Source organism: Mus musculus, chromosome 15 (assembly GCF_000001635.26).
Source record: "Mus musculus strain C57BL/6J chromosome 15, GRCm38.p6 C57BL/6J".
Classification (NCBI taxonomy): Eukaryota; Metazoa; Chordata; class Mammalia; order Rodentia; family Muridae; genus Mus; species Mus musculus.
The window spans coordinates 84,865,807-84,890,087 of NC_000081.6; the positions used below are offsets into that span (position 1 = coordinate 84,865,807).

General features: G+C 47.4%; 1 pseudogene; it reads left to right on the forward strand.

Annotated features, from left to right (window-relative positions):
- Nucleotides 493–1,711, forward strand: Gm4217 (predicted gene 4217; annotated as a pseudogene).

Below are 24,281 nucleotides of genomic sequence, written 5' to 3' on the forward strand. Positions count from 1 at the left end.
ATGCTCTTATAGATGGAATTGTATCAAGATGAACATGAGAACAAGTCTTTAGGAACCAGAGATGGAATTGTATTTTGTACAGTGTCAATGTGAGTGTCAAGTTGACAAGGGGTGGACCTATGATTGTTAATTTTGCCAACTTGACTGGTATCTGTAAAAGTGTTTCCAAGGAGGTTTAACTGAGGAGGGAAGACCCAACCTAAATTTGCACCATCATTTCATGGACCAGAAGAATGAAAAGGAAAACAGAAACAGCCAGCCGAGCATCATTCTTCATCTCTCTGTGCTTCCTGACTGTGGATACAATGTGAGCAAATCACCCCACATTCCATCCACCATGCCTTCCCCACTGTGACAGACGGATCCCTTGAACACCTCTTTCCTTAAGTTGATGTTGTCAGGCATTTGTTCCAGGGATGAAGAGGACTAGAAAGTAACGAATAGCTCTGCTCCTCCCTGTTCCAGAGACAGCCGCATCTTGTGCAGTGCCAGCCTTATCCTGTAGACAAAATGGTGAAGGTCGGTGTGAACCGTATTGGGCGCCTGGTCACCAGGGCTGCTTTCTGCTCTCCACATGGCAAAGTGGAGATTGTTGCCATCAACGACCCCTTCATTGACCTCAACTACATGGTCTACATGTTCCAGTATGACTCCACCCATGGCAAATTCAATGGCACAGTCAAGGCCGAGAATGGGAAGCTTGTCATCAACGGGAAGCCCATCACCATCTTCCAGGAGCGAGGCCCCGCTAACATCAAATGGGGTGAGGCCGGTGCTGAGTATGTCTTGGAGTCTACTGGTGTCTTCACCACCATGGAGAAGGTCGGGGCCCACTTGAAGGGTGGAGCCAAAAGGGTCATCATCGCTGCCCCTTCTGCCGATGCCCCCATGTTTGTGATGGGTGTGAACCAGGAGAAATATGACAACTCACTCAAGATTGTCAGCAATGCATCCTGCACCACCAACTGCTTAGCCCCCCTGGCCAAGGTCATCCATGACAACTTTGGCATTGTGGAAGGGCTCATGACCACAGTCCATGCCATCACTGCCACCCAGAAGACCGTGGATGGCCCCTCTGGAAAGCTGTGGCGTGATGGTCGTGGGGCTGCCCAGAACATCATCCCTGCATACACTAGTGCTGCCAAGGCTGTGGGCAAGATCATCCCAGAGCTGAACGGGAAGCTCACTGGCATGGCCTTCCATGTTCCTACCCCCAATGTGTCCATTGTGGTTCTGACGTGCTGCCTGGAGAAACCTGCCAAGTATGATGACATCAAGAAGGTGGTGAAGCAGGCATCTGAGGGCCCACTGAAGGGCATCTTGGGCTACACTGAGGACCAGGTTGTCTCCTGCAACTTCAACAGTAACTCCCACTCTTCCACCTTCGATGCCGGGCTGACATTGCTCTCAATGACAACTTTGTCAAGCTCATTTCCTGGTATGACAATGAATACGGACGGCTACAGCAACAGGGTGGTGGACCTCATGGCCTACATGGCCTACATGGAGTAAGAAACCCTGGACCACCCACCCCAGCAAGGACACTGAGAGCAACAGAGAGGCCCTCTGTTGCTGAGGAGTCTCTATCCCAACTCAGCCCCCAACACTGAGCATCTCCCTCACAATTTCCATCCCAGACCCCCATAATAACAGGAGGGGCCTAGGGAGCCCTTCCTACTCTCTTGAATACCACCAATAAAGTTCGCTGCACAGAAAGAAAGAAGGAAAGAAAGAAAGAAAGAAAGAAAGAAAGAAAGAAAGAAAGAAAGAAAGAAAGAAAGAAAGAAAGAAAGAGCTAACCTCTGGTATTTCCCCAGACTGAACTCTCAGAGTTGGAAGAGACTCCCAAGGTCACATTGCCCATTCTCTTACTTTATGGATAAGAAAGGGTGGTTCAGAGAACTTGAAATAGCCCTCAGGCAGTGCGTGGCAGGAGGATTTTGACCTCAACCTGATCTTTTCTCCATAATCAGTGGGCAGTGATCTACCACCACCTTCTGCTTGTGAGGCAGACATGAAACAGCCAGTCATAGTCCTCTTCTTGGCTGAGTTCAAACTTCACTTGAAAACCCTCCACGGAGATTTCCAACCAGCCACAACAAAGTAGTCAAAATGGATTGTACTAGATCACCTCGCTTCTGTCACATGCTGCCCCTGAAGCTTACAACAGCCAAGGAGCCTGTGTAACTTGGCATATCAGGCCTCAGGAGTGTACTGGCTGGTTTTGTGTGTCAACTTGACACAAGCTGGAGTTATCAGAGAGAAAGGAGCCTCCCTTGAGGAAATGCCTCTGTGAGATCCAGCTATAAGGCATGTTCTCAATTAGTGATCAAGGCAGGGGACGGACATTGTGGGTGGTGCCATCCCTGGGCTGGTAGTCCTGGGTTCTATAGAAAAGTAAGCTGAGCAAGCCAGGGGAGGCAAGCCAGTAAGTGACATCCCTCCATGGCCTCTGTATCAGCTCCTGCTTCCTCACCTGCTTGAGTTCCAGTCCTGACTTCCTATGGTGATGAACAGCAATGTGGAAGTGTAAGCTGAATAAACCCTTTCCTCCCCAACTTGCTTCTTGGTCATGATGTTTGTGCAGGAATTAAAAACCCTGTCTAAGACAAGGAGAGAACCAGTCAGGGCAGACCCTGCACCAATGGGCAGGGAGGCTAGTTCTGGGATACCAATACCCTTCTTTGAGGATTCCCCCATGAACAGGCATTTATGATGTTTAGATTTTTTTTATGCATCAAAAGAAAGGGACAGGCCGGGCGTGGTGGCGCATGCCTTTAAGCCCAGCACTCAGGAGGCTAAGGCAGGTAGATTTCTGAGTTCGAGGCCAGCCTGGTCTACAGAGTGAATTCCAGGACAGCCAGGGCTATACAGAGAAACCCTGTCTCGAAAAAAACAAAAACAAAAACAAAAAAAGAAAAAAGAAAGAAAGAAAGAAAGAAAGAAGGAAAGAAAAAAAAAGGGACAGATCATAGTAACTAACCCACTTATATGTTTGTTTCATGGGGGAAGCTACAGGTGCAACTAACATCAACTGCTTGATGTTAGCCCCAACTATTGCATTAAGTTCGTGTCCATACTGGAAACCTCAATGACTTGCCTCTAGAGTCTTCATGGTCCCTTCTCTTTCTACCCTAGCAACATGTTTCTTCAAAGCTCTACACTTGCTGATGGACCAGGGGAAGGGGGCATTGCACAGGATTATCATTCAATTCAACCAGGGAGTATCTGACTGTTGTAGAATCTCTGTCCCAACACAGTGAGTAAAGCCCAGGGGGAATTATGTCCAGACTAGCCTTGCGCACTCTTGAGCCCATTGATTCCCCACCATCCCTGTTGCTAAAATTCCTTCCCACGGAGAGAAATAAGCAGTGTCTACCCCCTTCGCCCATGGTCTCAACTACAAAGGCAAGCCTGTGAACATGGCTGTATTTGGAAAATGGTACATCTCCTGAGAAAGATAAAGATGGAGAGAGGAGATCAAGCTGGGTCACCTGGATGAGACACCTGGATGGTCACCGGTGTCAGAGGAGGGCAGTTCCAAGGAGAAAAGGCATGGAGGCTGAGTGAAAATGGAGGCAGAGGTGGTAGTGAAGTGGCCACAGGCCACAGGACACCTTGAGCTGCTAGAAGCTGGAAGGGGCTAGAAGGCTTCTCCCCAGGAGCCTTGGTCACGTCCTGATCACAAATTTGTGGCCACTGGGATGATGATATAATACACTGGTCTTTTTAAAAATTTATTTTATGTATATGAGTGCACTGTAGCTGTATTCAGACACACTAGAAGAAGTCATCGGATCCCATTACAGATGTGAGCCACCACGTGGTTGCTGGGATTTGAACTCAGGACCTTTGGAAGAGCAGTCTGTGCTCTTAAATGCTGAGCCATCTCTCCAGCCCAAGTACACTGTTTTTGTTTTAAGTTCTCTCATTGGAGATGGCTTGTTTAAAGCAAGTGTTTCAAACGAACATGCACCTTAATAAATAACTCATTTTCCAGTGGATGCCAGTGATCGACTGGAACTCAAGCATTGTAGTAAGATTGTGTTTCTTTGACTCCTGTCACATGTGTGAAATGGAACCAGGATATGCTGTCATAGGCAGCTCCCCATTTCTTCAGGGCTCATCTGGGAAGGCTTCTATAGTTCAGGTCAGGGCTATGTGCTCTGGTTGCTCTGCACTTGGCTTCTGTAACACCAGCTGGTTTTGTGTCAACTTGACCCAAGCTAGCGTCATCACTGAGAAAGGAGCCTCAGGGGCTGGAGAGATGGCTCAGTGGTTAAGGGCACTGACTGCTCTTCCAGAGATCCTGAGTTCAATTCCCAGCAATACACAGTGACTCACAACCATCTGTAATGGGCTCTGATGCCCTCTTCTGGTATATCTGAAGACAGGGACAGTGTGCTCACATACATAAAATAAATAAATAATTAATTTTTTTTTTTAAAAAGGAGCCTCAGTTGAGGAAATGCCTCCATGAGATCCAACTGTTAGACATTTTATCAATTAGTGATCAATGGGGGAGGGCCCAACCCATGGTGAGAGGGGCCATCCCTGGGCTGGTGGTCCTGGGTTCCTTAAGAAGGTAGGCTGATCAAGCCATAGGGAGCAAGCCAGTAAGCAGCACCCCGCCATGGTCTCTGAATCAGCCCTTTCTTCCAGGTTGCTGCCATTTTTGAGTTCCTGTCCTGCCTTCTATCTTTGTTAGGGTTTTACTGCTGTGAACAGACACCATAACCAAGGCAACTCTTATAGGGACATTTAATTGGGGCCTGGCTTACAGGTTCAGAGATTCAGTCTATTAACATCAAAGCAAGAAGCATAGTGGTGTCCAGGCAGGCATGGTGTAGGAGAAGCTGAGAGTTCTGCCTCTTCATCTAAAGGCTGCTAGCAGAATACTCACTTCCAGGCAGCTAGGATGAGGGTCTTATAGCCCACATCCACAGTGACACACCTATTCTAACAATGCCACACCTACTCCAACAATGCTACACCTTCTAATAGTGCCACTCCCTGGGCAGAGCATATATAAACCATTACACCTTCCTTTGGTATGAACAGCAATGTGGAAGTGTAAGCTGAAAAAACCCTTTCCTCCCCAGTGTGCTTTTTGGTCTAACGTTGTTTCATCCCAGCAATGGTAACCTTAAGACAGTTGCTATATGGCATTGGTAAAGTGCCTTAGCTTTTCTGTGACTCCATCTCTTCATTATGAGGTAGGGACCATTATAACAAGGTCCTCTGCCTCTGGGAGGCTATGAAATATTACCACTGAGAGTGAGTGATGTGCGGGTGGCATCCCCAGCCAGTGCCAGCTCCCATTACTTGTGATCCCAAAGCCCTTCCTGAACAGGAACACATTGAGGGGAAGGGGTTTCACGGGTGGCTACTGAAGACACGGGGGACATGTAAAATGTATGAGAGTAGAGGGGTAAACTGAGGCATGGGCAGGCTATTCAATATTCCCATGGGACACTCAGGGGTGAATCTGGAGAAAGCATCACCAAAACATAGGAGCAGAGACTGGTAGTGACCAGAGGACAGTGCCTCTCTCTGGCATCTGCACCCCTCCATGGGATTTTCAGGGACCCGGGCACAGAGAAAGAAGCTCACCATAAAGAGGTTCATGGGAGAGTGGGCTGTGTGCTGTGAGGGGTTTGGTGCCTGTAAGATGGTTTTTCCCTTCCTTAATTCTGGGGATAGTGTGGGGCTTTCGTGGCAGCAACTGAGCAAGAAGCAAGGGAGAATGGCTGGAGGAAAGCTTAAGTGGTGGGCTACAAGGCCTACCCCTACCAGCGACCATCTAAGCGTGTCCTGAGTGTCCACTCCATGGATGCCCAGAATAGTGACTGTCACCAGCCTCTCCCAAGCAAGAAGACCAAGGAACTGCAAGGCTGGAAATGGATCTGAGGCTGATAGAACCTTGCCACCCTGGGAGGTCCTCCGAGAGGTTGATGCCTGCTGAGTGGAATAGGAGACTCTGCTCGTGGCTCAATCATCATTGTGATGGTGGGTTATCTGGTAGTCCTGGAACACACAGGCCTTCTTAGAAAAGGCTAGAAGTATGGTATGTTCAACCCTGGCCCTCAGCTCCCACAGCCCCTGAGGAAATGACTGAGCATCCGGACCATGTCATTAACGAGATCTCCTGATGCAGTCTGTATAGAGTTTTATGCAGAGTGGATGTGGGCCTGGCAGAGAAGGTTGGGTGCAACTCTATGGGCAAACTTGGCTCTGCATGAGGATCTGATGAGCTGGGACAGGAAGATGGTCAGGGGAGAGCTCTACACCTGTGTCATATGCATGAGGGTGAGGGATAGAGACCTTCCAGGCCTGTTCCCAGACTGACAGGATAGTACATGATCATCCAGCCAATCTCAACGTCCAGTACATTATAGTAATAAACTCTTCACCTTCCAGGTAGAGGTGGCCTGTGGGCATTTGAAACAAAATGGCCCCCAGAACCTCATAGGAGGTAGTTCCTAATGGAGGTGTGGCTTTGTTGGAGGAAGTGTGTCACTGGGGGTGGGCTTTGAGGTCTCAGATGCTCAAGCCATGCCTAGTGCAGCTCACAGCCCCCTCCTGCTGCCTGAGGAACCATATATAGAACTCTCAGCTACATCTCCAGCTCCATGTCTGCCTGCATGCCACCATGCTTCCCACAACGAGGATAATGAAATAAACCTCTGAACTGTAAGCCAGCCCCAGTTAAAAATTGTTTTACAAGAGTTGCTGTGGTCATGGTGTCTCTTCACAGCAATAAAACCCTAACTAAAACAGCACCCATGTTCAAATTCTAGCTGCACTTGGCTACAAGTGGCTTAATCTTGGTAGGCCTCAGTCAGGTGATGAAAGGTGATGCTGGTGTCTTTCAAAGTGTAAAATAATATAGGAATCCTAGAACACTTCTGGTTCCTGTTAAACACACAGTAAAGCTCCATAGAATAGCGATGTCATGATAAAGGAAAAGAGTTGATGGGTATGTTATGAGCTTTCAGGGATGATAGGCAGTCAGATATGCAGACACTGTAGATGGAATATGGACTCTAGCTCGAAGTGCCTGCATTTTCTATAACCAATTTCATCTTGGTTAGAAGCTGCCATTTCCAGGCTGTGTCAACAGCAAGCTATTTACATTGCCAATTAAGCCAGTGCACAATAGGGAACTCTCTAGACAGTGACCCCCACCCAACCCCTACTTCAAAAGGAAAAGATACCCGGAGAAGTGCCCATGCCTCTGCATGAAAAAATAGGGCTGACAGAAGCCTGGGCCTCTTGGTGTCCTGAAGAAATCACCCGGAAGGCTGTCCCCAGAGGAAAGTCAAACAAGAAAAGGCAAATGCTGAGGGAAACACAGGTCTGTTAGATTCATCACATGTAGTCCCGGAAGCTGAGGGGAAGGTGGTATTTATAGGACTGAGCGACAAACTGGTTTTTATACCAGAGGGGGAAAAAAACAGAGATCAGAATGGGCGCCTCTGAAGCAAGCCTACTTATGGCGCTCCAAAAATACACTAGGAAGCAAAGAGACCCAAATCTCCTCAGAGAGAAACCGGCTCGCTGGTGTGAAGCAGCCAGCGAGGTGGTTCACACAGATGAGACGTCTACATCAGACGGTAATTTTAAAGAAACCATACTTACTGGGTGTGGCGGCACACACATTTAGTCCCAGGACCCAGGAGGCAGGGCAGGGGGCAGGTGGATCTCTGTAAGTTCCAGGCCAGCCTGGTCTACATAGCGAGTTTCAGTCCAGCTAGGATTACACGGAGCAACGAGCAAGACACCACCCAACTTGTGATTTTTTTTTAAAAGATTTTATTTATGTACGCAAGTACACTGTCGCTGTCTTCAGACACACCAGAAGAGAGCATAGGATCCCATTACAGATGGTTGTGAGCCACCATGTGGTTGCTGGGAATTGGACTCAGGACCTCTGGAAGAGCAGCCAGGGCTCTTAAACCGCTGAGCGATCTCTCCAGCCCGACTTGTGATTTTTGTTTTGTTTTGTTTCTTGAGTGTTTAGGTTTTGTTGCATGGTGTGTGTGTGTGTGTGTGTGTGTGTGTGTGTGTGTGTGTGTGTGTGTGTGTGTATTGTGGCTCTGTGACACAATCCTCCGGTTCAGGAATTCTGGAACTTCACTTCTGGGCTGTAGCCCGGGTTTAACAGCAGGTTCCCCAGCCCACCTTCACACCCCACTCATAAAAGCATTTTAAAATACCATGTTTTGTGCTCTAAAGGCACTGACGTACTTAAGCAGGAGACATGAATCATGATAGAGTTGTATAAATAGCACCCTGCTGTTGACAGACCAGTCCCACACCACAATCTCACTGGCAAGTCCTGGCACTGGCACCTGTTGCCTTCTGTGCTGGTCCCTCCTCCACATGACATTCGGACTCCTGTCCCCAAGATCCTGGATGGGCAGTGTCCACAGAGGAGCCACAGGTACCCTAACCACCACCAGGTCACACATTGTGAGGTCCAGGTTCAGTGAGAGACCTTGACTGAAAAAACAGATAAGGTGGAGAACTCTAGAGAAAGACACCTGATGATGACCTCTGACCTGCACAGGCATGCACACACAAGCCTCCAGCTGTGTTGGCTCTAATACAAGAGAGTGATTCCATCTGTGTCCTTGTGTTGGCTTAGTTCTCATAAACTGGCTTCGGCCACCCCGTGAGTTCCTACATCAACCGAGCCCAGAGCCATCTGACTTCCAGGCGACAGGGTTCCTGGGATATCCATCTGTGTCATGAATGCACTTAGCCCTTTTCTTAGTTGCTTCAAGACATGACCACTTGGGCTTAGGTGTGGAGCTCATACAGCTACATCCCTAGAGCATCCTACCCAGCGTGCAGGCAGCTAGCTACACCCCAAGAGACCTCCCTGTCTCAGGTCTTTACTATTTGGGGGAAGGACCTGGGGTTTCCTCAGTCATTTCTTGTGAGACTCAGGAGCCTTCCCCCTCGCATCAGGAGGAATGGGTTCAACCAACAGAAACCACTGCAGAATAATCTGCTACCACCCAATGGATACCAAGGCCAGAGGCGTGTCCTTTGGTTCATCTTGAGTTCTCCAGTTCCTGCAGTCTATTCTCCTGTCCGTTTTGTATTCTACAGCCCACCTACCTGTCTACAATAGCACCCTGGTTCATCCTCCTCCTCTTGGCGGTGCCAAGGCTGCAAGCCCCAAAGCTTCGCTGACCAGCAAGTCTTTGACAGTCCCTGCTCACTGAGCCACTCTGCCCCAGTGACCTACATTATCCTTCTCAGCACCTGTTCTCATCTGAAATCCGCTCGAGTTTCTTTCTTAGGTATCTGTCATCCATCTTCCAGCCCCAAACCGCTAACGCTGGGCTCTATGATAGCTCCCTACAGACAGTACTTGGGGGGTGGGGTGGGGCTGGGTGCTGTTTGTTTCACAGACGGCAAACCCAGAACAGTTCAGTGACACGCCCAGTTATATCCACTGAGGCCAGGTGGGTGGCAGAGGAGGTCCTTGCCTGAAATATCTGAGAAGCCATTGTGTCAAGTTGTGAAAGTAAAGGCTGGATGGCAATGGGGACCCCAAGATGTTAGAGGTGCCAGAGCTGTGGCGTATCTGCCAAGGAGAGCTGTGGACAGGGATTGGAGACAGCCCAAGAGAGAGAGAGAGAAGTGTGCTGCAGTCAGCGAAGTCAGAAGAGTGGAGCCATCGAAGCCCTTTGGCATGAAGCTACTGCTGGCTTTCAGTCTTGCTCTGGCCCACCATTTCCTTACTCTACCCCCAATTTCTCCCTTTTGGAACGGTAACGGGTATGTTGAAAGTATGTAACCACTCTTTGATTTTTACAGGCGGTTACTTACAATGAAAGGATTGCTTTGAGTCTCAAAAGACACTTTGAACACTGGACTACTTAAAGAGTGTTGGGAATGTGAAAGACTCTGGGGACTAAGTTGGACTAAATGTATTATGCATTATGACATGGCTGATAGCCAATGGTATCCAAGGAGTGGCATGTATGGCTTAAATGAGAATGCCCATACATTTGAATACTTGGTCCCCAGTTGGTGAAACTATCTGGAAAGGACTAGGAGGTGTGACCTCGTGAAAAGATGTCATTGGTTGGGCTTTGAAATATCAAAAGCCCATGCCATCCATTTGCTCTCTCTCTCTCTCTCTCTCTCTCTCTCTTAGGACAAGATGTGAACTCTCATCTGTTCCTGCCATCACCATGCCTTCGCTCTGCTATCATGGACTCTAACCCTCTGAAATCAGAAGTCTAAGTAAATGTTTTCCTTTCTAAGTTATTGTGATGATGTTTGTTTTGTTTTGTTTTTATTGTGATGATGTTTGTTTTGTTTTGTTTTTATCGCAAAGAGGAAAGGAACTAAGAGCCTCCTGAAATGAAAATAGTGCTTGTGGAAGTGTTCGGCTTACTCAGCACCAAGTAAAGTGGGAAATCACCATGTAAATTCTGCTTTGATGGCAGCCAGCCAAGCTAAAGATTCCGGAGGCCTGGGACCCCTGGGCTCCTCACCATCCCTCCCTGAAACTCTTTAATAGCTTCTTCTGCACGTGTGCTGATGGAAATGTTAGGGATTTGTTGCTTTTGAATATTTATTTTGTTATTTCTATTTCTGCATGGATGTATGCATGTCTATGTGCAGACATGCACAAATCAGCACAGTTGTTCCCAGAGTCCAGAAATGGCGATTAGATCCCTCAGAGTTAGAGGAACAGGTGGCTATGAATTACCCAACATATATGCTGAGAACTGAATTCAGGTCTCCCAAAATAACAGGAAACACTCTTTAAAAAGGGGAGGGGGCTCACTTATTTATTTTATGTATGTAAGTACACTGTCACTGTCTTCAGACACACCAGAAGAGGGCATAGGATCCCATTACAGATGGTTGTGAGCCACCATGTGGTTGCTGGGAATTGAACTCATGACCTCTAGAAGAGCAATCAATGCTCTTAACCGCTGAGCCATTTCTCCAGTCCTAGAATGTGTTGCTTTTAATCTACCATAAGTGAGAAGTTCAGGGTTGTGAAATCAGAGCCAAATGAATGGATGAGGGCCTGAGGAGCCATTTTTAGTACTGGTCACAGATCTCAGGGGATAGTCTCTGAGCATGTATTTCGAGTGTTTAAGGCTCCATACTTGCTATCGCTAGTCTTAAGAATGTTCTAGATGGTTCAGATAGATTCTAGAACATCTTCAAAAAAGCCGGGTATCACTCTAGACTTGGCTCTATCAGGAAGACTACATTTATCTCACTTTCTTTTGAAAGGTGCCATGACTCTGCTTTGTGGGGCTCTTCGTGCCACTCTCTCCTGGAGGTAGGATAGAGGGGAGGGACCATCCATCCCTGGGCGATGGGAGGGCTTTCTGCTGGCTTCCAGTTGCCCACAGTGACTAAGAATGATGCGTGAAAATAGCAGCTGAAAATGTCACCGCCCACCTCCCAAACTTTCCAAGAAAGAAAAACATTGGCCTGGGTGGCAATTGGAGCCTGTGAGCAAAATGAAGCAGCCGTGGTTTGTCTGTGGCTGGAGATGAGGCTTCCGTCGACAGTGATGTGGCTCGGGACCTTGCTTGCTCGTCCACTGTTGTGTGACACTATCCTCAGGAGACAAAGTAAACAAATGTCTACTCCCAAAAGTACAGGCAGCAGCAAAGTCTAACTTGGTCAATCAATGAACTTTTTTGAGTGTTACTTGCGGGAGTATTAATAAGGAATTACCTACAGGCACAGAAATGACTCAAAGGCATTTTTTGACTGTGCCAAAACCCACCCCAGCATGGATGACAACTCACACAAAGATGGAAACACTGCACAGCCAGCAGGAGGCACAACAAGTTGGAGAGTCTGCAATTGGTCTGAGCCTCTTCCAGGCAGCTCAGCTGACTGAGCCGGCTCAGCAGTCCTTACTGCTTATATAAGCCTGGGGAAGACGGAACTCAGTGAATCAGGTCAGTTTCAGGGAATTCCTGAAGCTTTTGAGTTGTTTATTTTCTGAGCCTAGGGAGCTTCCGTGCAGGATGTATTTCACCTCCCCTTAGAACAGCAATTCTCAACCTGTGGGCCTCAAGTCCTTGCAGTGACATATCAGCTATCCTGCTTACCAGATATATACGTTATGGTTAATAACAGTAGCGAAATTACAGTTATGAAGTAGCAACAAAATTAATTTATGGTTGAGGGTCACCACGACATGAGGAACTGTATTAAAGGGTTGCAACATCAGGAAGGTTGAGAACCATCGGGATAGACTTCAAAGATACCATGAGTACAGAAGGGTGGACCAAGGGGACACTGAAGAGGAGGATAGATTATGAGGACACTGTACAGACAGGAAGATGGTTCAAACGTTTAATGCCAGCACTCTGGGAGACAGAGGCAGGCAGATCTCTGAGTTCCAGGCCAGCAGGTCTAAATAGGGAATTCTAGGCTAGCCAGGACTCCATTGTGACACCTTGTGTAAACAAAGAAACACCACTTGATCCCAGATGCCCACAGGACCCAACAGAGGCAGCAATCCTCATGTGTCCTTCTCTTGAGGATATTGTTGGGGTCCAGGAGTCACCCCACAAACCATGTGAACACTGATCTCAATCAGATAAGGATGGTTTATTAAACACACACCTTGTAATCGACCAGGGCAACAGCTCAGTCTCAAGAGCTCAAAGCTGTGCACTGGACATTTTTCAGGCCATCTTATAAAGGTCAAAACTGCAAAAATCACAATGAGCTCATACACAGGTGCTGAAAGTGCTGCCCAGTGGTCAGCCCTCACGCAAGCCATTTTAGACATAATAGTTCATATTTGACCTTTAATTTGATGAGTCCTACATGAAGCTTATAGTTGTGGAATTTCTTAAGATTAACAAACCTCATAACATACAGAACATAACTGGCTATGCGGCCAGCATGACCGTGTTCTGAGTCAAGTTATTTTCCTGCATCAATGACTGGCAGGCAAATTACAGCAATGATGTGAAATAGCTGTTAGGCATGGAACAAGGTGGCTACAGATATGCTAGTAGGGCAGGCCTCAACAGATATAGCCTGTATAGGCAGTACATCTGCTCAAGAAACTTCTAGGATGTCTGCCATACTCATAGCCAGAGGAGCCTATCCCAGGATCTCCTCTTGCCCCCTTCTCTATCCCCTTCTCTGCCTTAGTCACCCCAAAGCTCCTCTTTAGTCCCCTAGAACCTGACTTAAGCCAATTCAAACCATGAATGAGATCGGTCTGAGGGAGAAGACCGCCCCTGACCTCAAGGATCTCTCTTCTCTAGGGCACAGACGATAGGGTCTGAGGGAAAGTTCGCAGGAGGCATCTAGAACTCACAAGCTGGCATTGCTGTGAACCCTGAATGGTACCCATCCTCTGAGGGCACGGGGTACCCATTCACTGAAGACACCATCATGACTTAAACGGCAATTTCATAATCTGTCCTTAAAGGCCCTACGGCAGCAGGAAGCCTCTGGCCTGCCTCTGCCAGGCACCAGTGATCTGCTTGGGCAGATGTGCCGTGATGTCACATCTGGACAGCACTTGGCAAGCCCAGCAGAGTCCCCAGTAAGAGCAAGGATGGGGTATGCACAATCAGACGTTGGTCTGTAGCTTATGATGTCTGAGCCTGTGTTACTTCCATTGTTTTCAGGGTGGGTCTTTCTCCGAACCTAGGTTATGTCAATGCTGCTGTAGCCTTAGATCCATATAACACAAGAGCTTGGGGCCAGCAACGTGGCTTGGGGCCTGAGTGCTTGTTTCTTGGTTCAAGTTTAATTCGTGGAGTCACATGGTAGGAGGAGAGAAACAACCCCCACAAGCTGTCCTCTGACCACCACATGGCCTCCACAAACAGAAAAACTCAATGTTTTTTTATGGTGATTTATTTTATGTGTATGACTGTTTTCACCTATAACTATGTCTGTGCACCATGTGTCTTGCCATAGTCCTGCTGAGGCAGAGCTGATGGAATGAGTAAGAGTGTTTAGAGTGATGATGCTTTTAAACAGCTTCAAATGACGCCGCACTTTTTATTTTCCGCAGTTGTCACACAGACTAATGTAGAAGTCATTAGTCACACTGGTGCCAAACACCATTTCCAAACTGGAAATGGGTAACCCACAGGGAGCTGTGAGCAGCTTGTGGCTGAAACAAAGCTTTAAGCTGGGCTAGAGACTGTCACACACACACACACACACACACACACACACATAAACATACATACACACATATACACACATATGGATACGTACACACATACACACACATACATATACACACACAGACATACACACACATATACACACAGACAGACTGACAGACACATACACACATACAGGCAGGCAGACAGACAGACAGACAGACACACACACACACACACACACACACACACAGTATCGGTGACTCAGTGAATCAGTCAGGCAGAGGAATGCTGAGAACTTCCCAGAAGGGTGATCATCCTTAGTTCTAAGAGTGAACTCCTGTGTCCCAGTGGATCTCCCTCTGGACTTCTCCTTTTGGAGTTTGTTTATTTATTTGTTTGTTTGTTTATTTGCTTACATAAAGTTCTGTTTGTTTACTTTTAAACAATTGTGTGCTTGAGTATTTTGCCAGCACGTATATATGTGCCCCACATGTATGCCTGCTGCTTGCAGAGGTCAGAAGAGGGTGATGGATCCCCTGATAATGGAGTCCCCTAGCATTATCATTGTGGATGGTCGAGAGCAGCCATATGAGTGCTGGAAATGAGCCTGTGTCCTCTGCAAGAACAACAAGTGCTCTTAACTATTAAGCTGTCTCTCCTGCTCCTTTGTTTGGTTTTTGAAGGCAAGTTCTTGCTGTGTAGCCCAGACTGGCCTGGAACTCAATCATGAACTTCAAGTTAGCCTCAAACTTCTACCAGTTCTCCTGCCTTAGCCTCCTGAGTGCTAGGATTTTAAGCTTGAGTCACCATGTCCCACTCTGGCCTCTGTAATTCTACTGAAGAGAGTGTGTGTGTGTGTGTGTGTGTGTGTGTGTGTGTGTGTGTGTGTGTGTAGTGCATGTTTATGTATACACAGATGCACATGTGTCTGTGCACATGTGCACACATCTGTATGGAGGACAGAGGATAACCTCAGGTATTGTTTCTCAAGAGAGCACCTCCACCTGTTGTTGCTGTTAGGTTTTTTCTCTGTTTGATTGTTTGTTTGTTTGCTTTTTCAAAATGTCTCCCATTGGCCTGGACCTCACCAAACAGGCCAGGCTAGCTGTGCAGCAAACCCCAGGGATCTACCAGTCTCCATCTCTCCAGCACTGGGATCACATGTGAGACTACAACCCTTTGCTTTTTAAAGGCAGGTTCTAGGGCTAAAACCCGAGGCTTGCAAAGCACAGCACTCCACCAGCTAAGCCACCGCCCAGCACTGCCTATATAATCCTTAAGTACAGGACAAGGAAGGTAACAGCCTGCTCACCTCCATCTGGGCTGTTTCTCTCTGCACAGTGCATTCACTGGCTTTGTGTGTCAACTTGACACAAGATGAGTTATCACAGAAAAAGGAGCCTACCTTGAGGAAGTGCCTCTATGAGATCCAGCTGTGGGGCATTTTCTCAATTAGTGATCAATGGGGGAGGGCCCGTCGTGGGTGGTGCCATTCCTGGGCTGGTAGTCTTGAGTTCTATAAGAAAGCAAGCTAAGCAAGCCAGGAGAAGCAAGCCAGTAAGTAACATCCCTCCATGGCCTCTGCATCAGCTCCTGTTTCCTGATCTGCTTGAGTTCCAGTCCTGACTTCCTTTGGTGTGGAAGTGTAAGCTGAATAAACCCTTTCCTCCCCAACTTGCTTCTTGGTCATGGTGTTTGTACAGGAATAGAAACCCTGACTAAGACACACGGGGCTACTGCTCTTAATGAGGATACTCTGTTTGCCATTCCTCCCCTGGGTGTGGTCAGGCCACCTGACTGTAGAAATGGCTGTGTTAGTTCCAAGCCGACAGTAACTATGCCACTCCCACTGGAATAAGCTGTGATGGGTATCATATTCAGTTCAGAGAAGTTAAGGGACCTGTTTAGAGTCACACAGCAGGGAATCAGAAAAGAGATAGCCTAGTTGTCCCAGCCCAGACTGGAGGTATGAAGGATCAGAAAAGATGAGTGTAGCTATGTATGCACTGCAGCTGTTCAGAGATACCCAGCAGAGCCTCTGAGTCCCAAGGAATCGGGATGGTTGCTATAATCCACATAGGTGTGAGGATGCTGTTGGCTACAGCTGATGGAGCCTCACTACAGTCTTCTTTCCAAAGACAGCCAGTGTTACCCTGGACCAGGACAGACAGACAGACAGACAGACAGACAGAAGGGCTGCTGTTGGAGTAATACCTGAGCTCTGTCAGTGAACATGAGATACGCTTTTGCCTGGGGGTTGTGGATATTTCACCTGAGGAAGATTCTTTCAGAACAGGGATCAGGAAGAGGATCTGGGTTAGGAGAGCATCCAGGCTGCTGATCCAGGCTCAGCAAGACCTGATGTCCTTTCATGAAGGCAAGCCTGTGAGAGAGGAGGATGGGAAAGGGGAAGGAGATGAGGCTGTTGCCAGGCTGAGAGCAAGACTATCCAGAGAGCGGGTGAGGGAACAGGAAGGTCAGGACTCAGCACTGGAACCCACAAGGCTGGAACCATCATCCTCTGGGGTAGGGACATCCTAGATGCCAAGGGCAGGAGCAGCAGCTTCAGGCTCTCTCCACCTGCAGCTCCTCTGCCCAACTGTGACAAATGTCTCTAATGTTGCCAGATGTTCTTGGGGACAGAATGGCTAGCAGGGTTGAGTACCTTGACTTCTAAACTCCATTCCTTTCCACCCCACCCCCACCCCACCCCCGCCAGAACCTGGGGAGAAGCAGAAGCCCTGATGAGACTTGTCTTGTATACTCGTCTCACTGCTGTGACAGATGAAAGCAACGTAAGGAAGAGAAGGGTTGTTCTGGCTCACAGTGTGAGTGTGCAGCCCATCATGATGGAGAAGGCATGGCGGCTGCCGGCCACTTTGCTTCCACAGTCAGGAATTGGAGAGAAGAATGCAAACAGTCAGTTCGATTTCTTCTTCTTCTTCTTCTTCTTCTTCTTCTTCTTCTTCTTCTTCTTCTTCTTCTTCTTCTTCTTCTTCTTCTTCTTCTTCTCTTCCTCTTCCTCTTCCTCTTCCTCTTCCTCTTCCTCTTCCTCTTCTTCTTCTTCTTCTTCTCCTCCTCCTCCTCCCCCCCCTCCTCCTCCTTGATTCAGGCATTTCAACCCTGGCTTGGTGCTGCCCATTGTTAGAATTCGTTTACCTACTTTAATTAACCCAGTCCAGAAACTCCATCATAACCATGCCTACAGCCTTGTCTCCTAGATGCTTCTCGATACTGTAAAGTTGATAGTCAAGATTAACAATTGTTGGCTAAGTATGGTGGTATAGACCTTGAATCCCAGCACTTGGGAGATAGAGGTAGGTGAATATCTCTCTGTGAATTTGAGGCCAGCTTGGTCTACAGAGTGATTTCTGGGCCAGTCAGGGTTGCATAGCAAGCCGAGAGAGAGAGAGAGAGACAGAGAGAGACAGAGACAGAGACAGAGAGATAGAGAGACACAGAGACAGAGAGACACAGAGAGACAGAGAGACAGAGAGAGAAAAACAAAGAGAGACAGAGACAAAGACCGAAACAGAGAGTGAGAGATATTAACTATTAGTGTTCTTTTGCCATAAAAAGAGTTGCAAATGATGAAGTTCAAGAAGACAGAATGGAAATGGGGAGGTAGAGATGTAGCTTCATGCTAGAGTGCATCTGCAGCTGCGGATCCAACCCACAGTACCACAAAACAAAGACAAAAACAAAAACCCAACAGAAATGGAAGTTGGGCAGAGGGAGCGGTCAAGCTCAGTTAGAAAGCAGCATTTCCCTGTTGCCAGACTGTACTGTTTGAGCAAGATTGAGTCTCAGGTTAAGTAAGGGCCTTGCAGAGGTGGAAAGGCACTTTCCCAAGACCTAGCAATCTCTTCTGAGGAGTCCCTCCCTGGTTGATGATGCAGAAGGACCCCTGCAAAGGTAAGAGGGTCCAGCCTGAGGCCCCCATCTGTAGCAGTTAGAAGCAGTACTCAGATTCTCTTAGAGTCAAGAGAGAGGCTTTGGGTCTACATCAAAGCAAGAGACAAGTAGGGGGATTGGTTCTTGGTAAATACAGCCACGTGTTCCTAACAAAGGGCACCATTCTGAGAAATGCAGAGTCAGGACATTGGTATCACAGACTGTATTTACACAAGCTAAGACAGCTCCTGTGTCACTGGTGACATAGACTATGAGCCCTCTATTACACTGGGATCAAAATGTTACACTGGGCATGACTGTAAGTGGGTGGACAGGACAGGAATTATGGGATGTTCTCAGGATGAGTCCCTGTCCCTGAGAGACTCCTTACATTCAGTCCACAGGGTCAGATGAGCCATGGTCTGAGCTGGGGTCAAACAGGATCCATGAATGGCTCAGTCACAAGGGTGTAAGGTTAATTTTCAACCAAACTTTCATTTCTCCGCTATTTCTCTACCTACTGACAACTGTCTAGACATCTTTGTCATCTGTGTCTGCAGTACTGTCTAATGACATGTATAAATCTCCCTAGCCTGGGGTGTGGTTCCATAGCAGAGCCCTAGCCTAGCATCTGTGAAGCGTTATAAAGTTCTGGGTTTGATTCCCCAGTGCTGAAAAGTGAATCTTGTTAATAATTTCTTTCTGTGTATGTGTGGACACAGGGCTAGAGGTCAACCTTGGGTGTTGTTTATCAAACCATCTACCGTGGTTGGTTGGTTGGTTGGTTGTTTTGGGGGCTTTTTTTGAGGCAGGGTCTCTCGATGAACCCAAAGCTCACCAAATAAGCTAGGTTGACTGGCTAGAGATCCAAGATCTGCCTGACTCTGTTCCCTTTGCACCAGGATTAAAAGTGCACCCCACTCACCCCCGTGTGTTGGTTGGTTTTGTCAACTTGACACAGCACAGAATTGCCTGAGCAGAGAGTCTCTAAGAAGAACTATCTAGTCTGTGGCCACGTCTATGGGTCTTGATTATGTCAGTTGATATGAGAAGACCCAGACCATTGTGGGTGGGCTGTACAACGATGGACTGGAGCCCGGAACTGTGAGCCAAGTAACGCCATTCTCCTCAAGCAACAGAAATGAAAGAAAGACACCTGGGAAGAATGCTAGCATCCCCTCTCACCTTTGTAGACTGCATCACATACTGAGCTATTTCTGCAGACCTCATTGGTTCCTGTGTGGACTGCATGCTGAACAGATAATCCTTTGCTCACGAAGAATTAAATAAAACTAACCTTGAAACCAATTTCCTTTGCTAATGCTGCTTCCACAGAGTTTAAAGTCATCTAGTCATCTATGTGGCTATCTTGCCTTCTGCCAGTTTCTTCTTTGACATTTACACATGGAGTCTGAGTGGGACACGCTCATTTTCTTTATGCTCTTGGTTTCTGTTTTAATTGTACCGTAGCCAAAAGTATACTCCGTATGATATCAAGTTTCATTGCACTTTGTTTTAGAAATAAATGAGACACTCACTGAGACTCATTTTGTGTGTATGAGTGCCTGTATGTATGTCTGTGTACCCTATGCATGCAGTATCTGCAGAAATCTACTCTGTAGACCAAGGTGGCCTTGAACTCAGAGAGATCCTTCTGCCACCTCTGCCTCTCTGCCTCTCTGCCTCTGCCTCTGGCTTGAGTGCTGGGATTAAAGGCATCTTTGAGAAAGGCCACTGGAGAGAAACCTGGGCATCATAAGAGCTTCCTGGTGCTGAAGGTTCTAAGATGCTGAACTGTTCTCATCTCTCAGATGAGCACGAGGCAGGCAGCTCAGGGCTGCCAGAGCCTGCTGAGGGTGTGACACTGGCTGCACTCCTAGCCCTTGTGTGGCCTGGTAGCGAGAGGCTGCCATTTTGGAGAGTTGAGTCAAGACTTTGCCACAGGGTCAGATGGTGCCTCTCACAGATGTATGCTGTCTTTGGTTCTCTGTGAGAAAGCTGTCCACAGTGTCCCTCCATAGCAGCAAAACTGTCTTCCAGAGAAGGGTAGCTTTGAAAGAAAGAGGGACAGCCTGGTGGCCCAGGCTTGCTTCCACTGAGGCAGCAGGGATGGCTGGAGATAGAGCATTGGGTAGGGAGTTACAGAGTTAGAGCTGAGGCAAACGATGGGGAGACCTCAGGGCCATGAGTTTTATTCCCTGGACCCCAGTGACAGAAGGACTAAAGCTAAGTGCATTGCAGGATGTGTAAACCCACAGAGCCAAGGCATGGGATCACAGGCAAAATACAGAATATCAGGAATTTCTGACCACAGAGAAGCATCAAATGGGCTGGTTGATCTGTGTGTCTCTCAAACACCCCAAGGGATAGACATATACAAAAATAATTCGCTGTGTGTAAGAAATTCAAATCTAGTGCCAGGCACCCTCCAGAGGCAATGGCAGACAGATCTCTTGAGTTCAAGGCCAGATCCACAGAGTGAGTTTTAGTGCAGTCAAAGCTACCCAGAGAAACCTTGTCTCAAAAATCAAACAAGCATACAGACAAACAAACAAAAACGATATTCAAATTTAACTGAACATCCTCTGTGTATGTATGTGTGTGTGTGTACATATGGTCAGGTGCATGAATGTTTGAGGGTACATATACATGTTTGTATATGGATTTAGATGACAGAGGACAACCTTAGGTGTTCATTTCTCATGATGGCATCCATCTTGCTTTTTAAAACTGGCCCTCTCGGGCTGGTGAGATGGCTCATCGTGTAAGAGCACTGATTGCTCTTCTGAAGGTCCTGAATTCAAATCCCAGCAACCGCATGGTGGCTCACAACCATCTATAATGAGATCTGACGCCCTCTTCTGATGTGTCTGAAGACAGCTACAGTGTACTTATTTATAATAATAATAAATCTTTGGGCCAGAGTGAGCAGGGACTGAGCGAGCGGGCTGACTGGAGCAAGCAGAGGTCCTAAAAAATTCAATTCCCAACAACCACATGATGGCTCACAACCATCTGTACAGCTAAGTGTACTCATATACCTAAAATAAATAAATATTTAAAAAACCTGGCCCTCTCACTGACCTGGCCTCACTGACCTAGTTAGATTTGGTGGCAGTTTCCTCCAAGCTCCAAGTTTCCTCCTGTCTGTGCCTCTCCGCTGCTGAGATTACAAGCATCAGTCGCCACACCTGGCTCTTCACATGGGTTGTGGAGACTGAACTCAAGTCCCCATACTTGTAAGGCAAGCACTTTCCAAATGGGGCCATCTCCCCAGCCCACACTGTGACATTTCTTTTTTTTTTTTAAGTTTTATTTATTTGTTTGTTTGTTTACTTAATGTGCTTTGGTGTTTGAGCATGTCATATTCCCTGGAGAACTGGAGTTGAAGACAGTTGTGAGCCACCGTGTGGTTGCTGGGAATTGAACTCAGGACCTCTGGAAGAGCAGGCAGTGCTCTTAACCTCTGAGCTATCTCTCCAGCTCTCGCTGTGACCTTTCTAATGAGTACACCACCGGTACTGAATAGGACCTGACATGATCCCTGAAAGGTCTCATCCCTAAATACAATCACACTGGAACTCAGATCTTCAGTGTGTATTTTAAAAAGAATTATTTTCGTTTTTATGCATATGTGTATATGTCTTTGTGTCTACATACACATAAACACAGATACCCTGGATGGTTAGAAAACAGCCTCAAATTCAGAGCCCCCAGGAGGTGGAGTTACAGGAGTTTGTGAACCATCTGATCTGGATGCTATGAACCGACTTTGGGTTCTCTGGAAGAACAACAAATATTCTTAACTGCTGAGCCATCTCTTCAGCCCATTTTTGGAGGGACACAATTCCATAAAAAACATTTAAAATGGTGATGTTTTATATGCTATATATGTTGCTATCATTTTTAAAAATGAAAGAAAGTAGCTGGACTTGGTGGCCCATACCTATAATCCCAGCACTTGGGGGTGCTGGGGCAGGAGGATTACCTTGAGTTTAAGGCCAACTTGGGCTACAAAGTGACTACCAGGCCAGCCAGGACTACAAAGCAAAATCCTAATGTCTCAAAAAACAGACAGTAGGACTAGAGTGATGGATCAGCCATGAAGAGTGCTTGTTGCTCTTTCAAAGGATCCAAGTTTTGTTCCTAGCACGTGCACTGTGGCTCACAACCGTGTCTAGCTTCGGTCCTAGGGGATCTACACACCCTCTTAGTGCCTCCACAGGCACCGGGCATGCACATGGTGTACATGTATTATGCAGGCAAGACACTCATGCACATAAAATAAAAATAAACGTAAACAAAACCCGCAGAAAGAGTATTATCTGCTCTATAAAGTCCCTCATCTACAAAATCCCATTGAAAAATGGTCTTGCCTGTGAAGGTGTGATCTACCCGCTGTGGCGAACGCAGCGTGTTTGCCAGCTGCTGGACGACGGCCAACATTATCTCCTCTTGCTATAACTGGATTAGCTCCATTAAAAGTGTTTTTAAAAATTAATCATAGAAATCTATTTGTACCCGAGGCACTGCAGTCTCCTGGGCACAGAATTCTCGTATGTTAATATAATCAGTGCCTATTAGATTCTACGACATTAAGAGGAGCAAATAGCCTTTAGATTTTCCCTTTAGATCTACACACATTTTCTTCCAGGTACTTTACTCTCCTCTGAGACCTTCCTACATGGTAACTCGGGTACCTCAGTGGAAAGACAGACGTCTCGGTTTTCTATTTATCATGTAGCGCACTAGGCACGTTTCTCCCAGACACGTGGCTATGTCAAAGAGCGGGGTAGCAGCCAGGTAAAGACACAGCCTCCAGCTGAGGAAACTCCTGCAGAGTTAAAGCTACTCCTCTGGGCTCCCACCAGGCCATGCTGGGCTGACACAGAGCAAAGGGATCTGTCCCTATCTCACAGAAATCCCAAGTCTGGTGATGGAGACAGCTCAGGGGTAAGCACTTCAACTTGAAAGGATGCCTTGTTTGTCATGAAGATAGGAGGAAGCACCAAGCTATGGGGAAGGCACATGTCCACTCGCAAACACACACACACATGCACGGGCACATGTATGTACGTGCACACCCACATGATTCATGACTCTCGCACATGCACATACACACACATAAATATAGTTCTAAGAAAATTTTAAGAGAAAGATGTAAAAGTTAATTCCAAGAATATTTAGGGTAAGGCCAGATGGAGCCCTCGCCATCGCTGGTGACACTGCTCAGCTTCTGAGAAAGGTCATGTGATTGTTAATCTTGCTTCTCAACTTGCCTGGACTGAAAGGCTCCTGCATCTGGGAGGGTATTTCTGACCTAAGCCCTGGTTTAATCCATCAATGTGTTCAAAATCTGAATACACCATGGGGGGAGGGTGTGTGTGATAAAAATGGAAGGTGGAGGAAGTGGGTCTCTGGGTAAGGTTAGGGGTGCCTATGAAGGGTATACCTCAACTCTAGCCTCTTCTTGTCCCTCCTCTTTGCTTCCTGGTAAGCAGCTCTGCCCCTCCACACATGCCCGCCTCCACAAAGTTCTGTCTTACCTCACAGACAAAGCAACAGGGCCAAGGGGCCATTCATTGAAAGCTTTGAAGCAGGGAGCCATGATAAGCCCTTCTGCTTTTAAATTGCTTTTCTCCGGTATCCGTCACAACAAGAAGTCTGACTGACAGTCGCATGCTCCACTATCCCTACCACAGGGGCTTGCTTCACATCTACATGCCTGAGGATGAGGCGAGCATGTTCCCCAAATCTCTACACACGTCATACAGTGTTATCCCTACCAGCCCTGGACTGAAAGTAACCCAGGCGTCCATCAGCAGGAAAATGGGGAAGGAAACGGTGGTGTCTGTACACTGGGATGCTGGGTGGACGGATGGGCTGAATGGGTCACTGGGTCACAGCTAGTAGCGTTTAGTTTATATGCAATTCTAGAAAATGCCAGCAAATGGGGGCTGGCAGAAAGCAGCCTAGAGATAAGGGACCAAGAGGAGCAGAAGGGAGGGACCTAAAGGGGGCTTCGGGAAGCCAGGAAATGGAGGTGTCCTGTTGCAGTTTGGAGTAGGCTCACAGGCTGAGGCACCCACTTTGGCCCACCAGGTTGAATAATGTGAGTGGGTGCCATGTGCTCTGTGGGCAGTGGTGGCGCACGCCTTTAATCCCAGCACTTGGGAGGCAGAGGCAGGCGGATTTCTGAGTTCGAGGCCAGCCTGGTCTACAAAGTGAGTTCCAGGA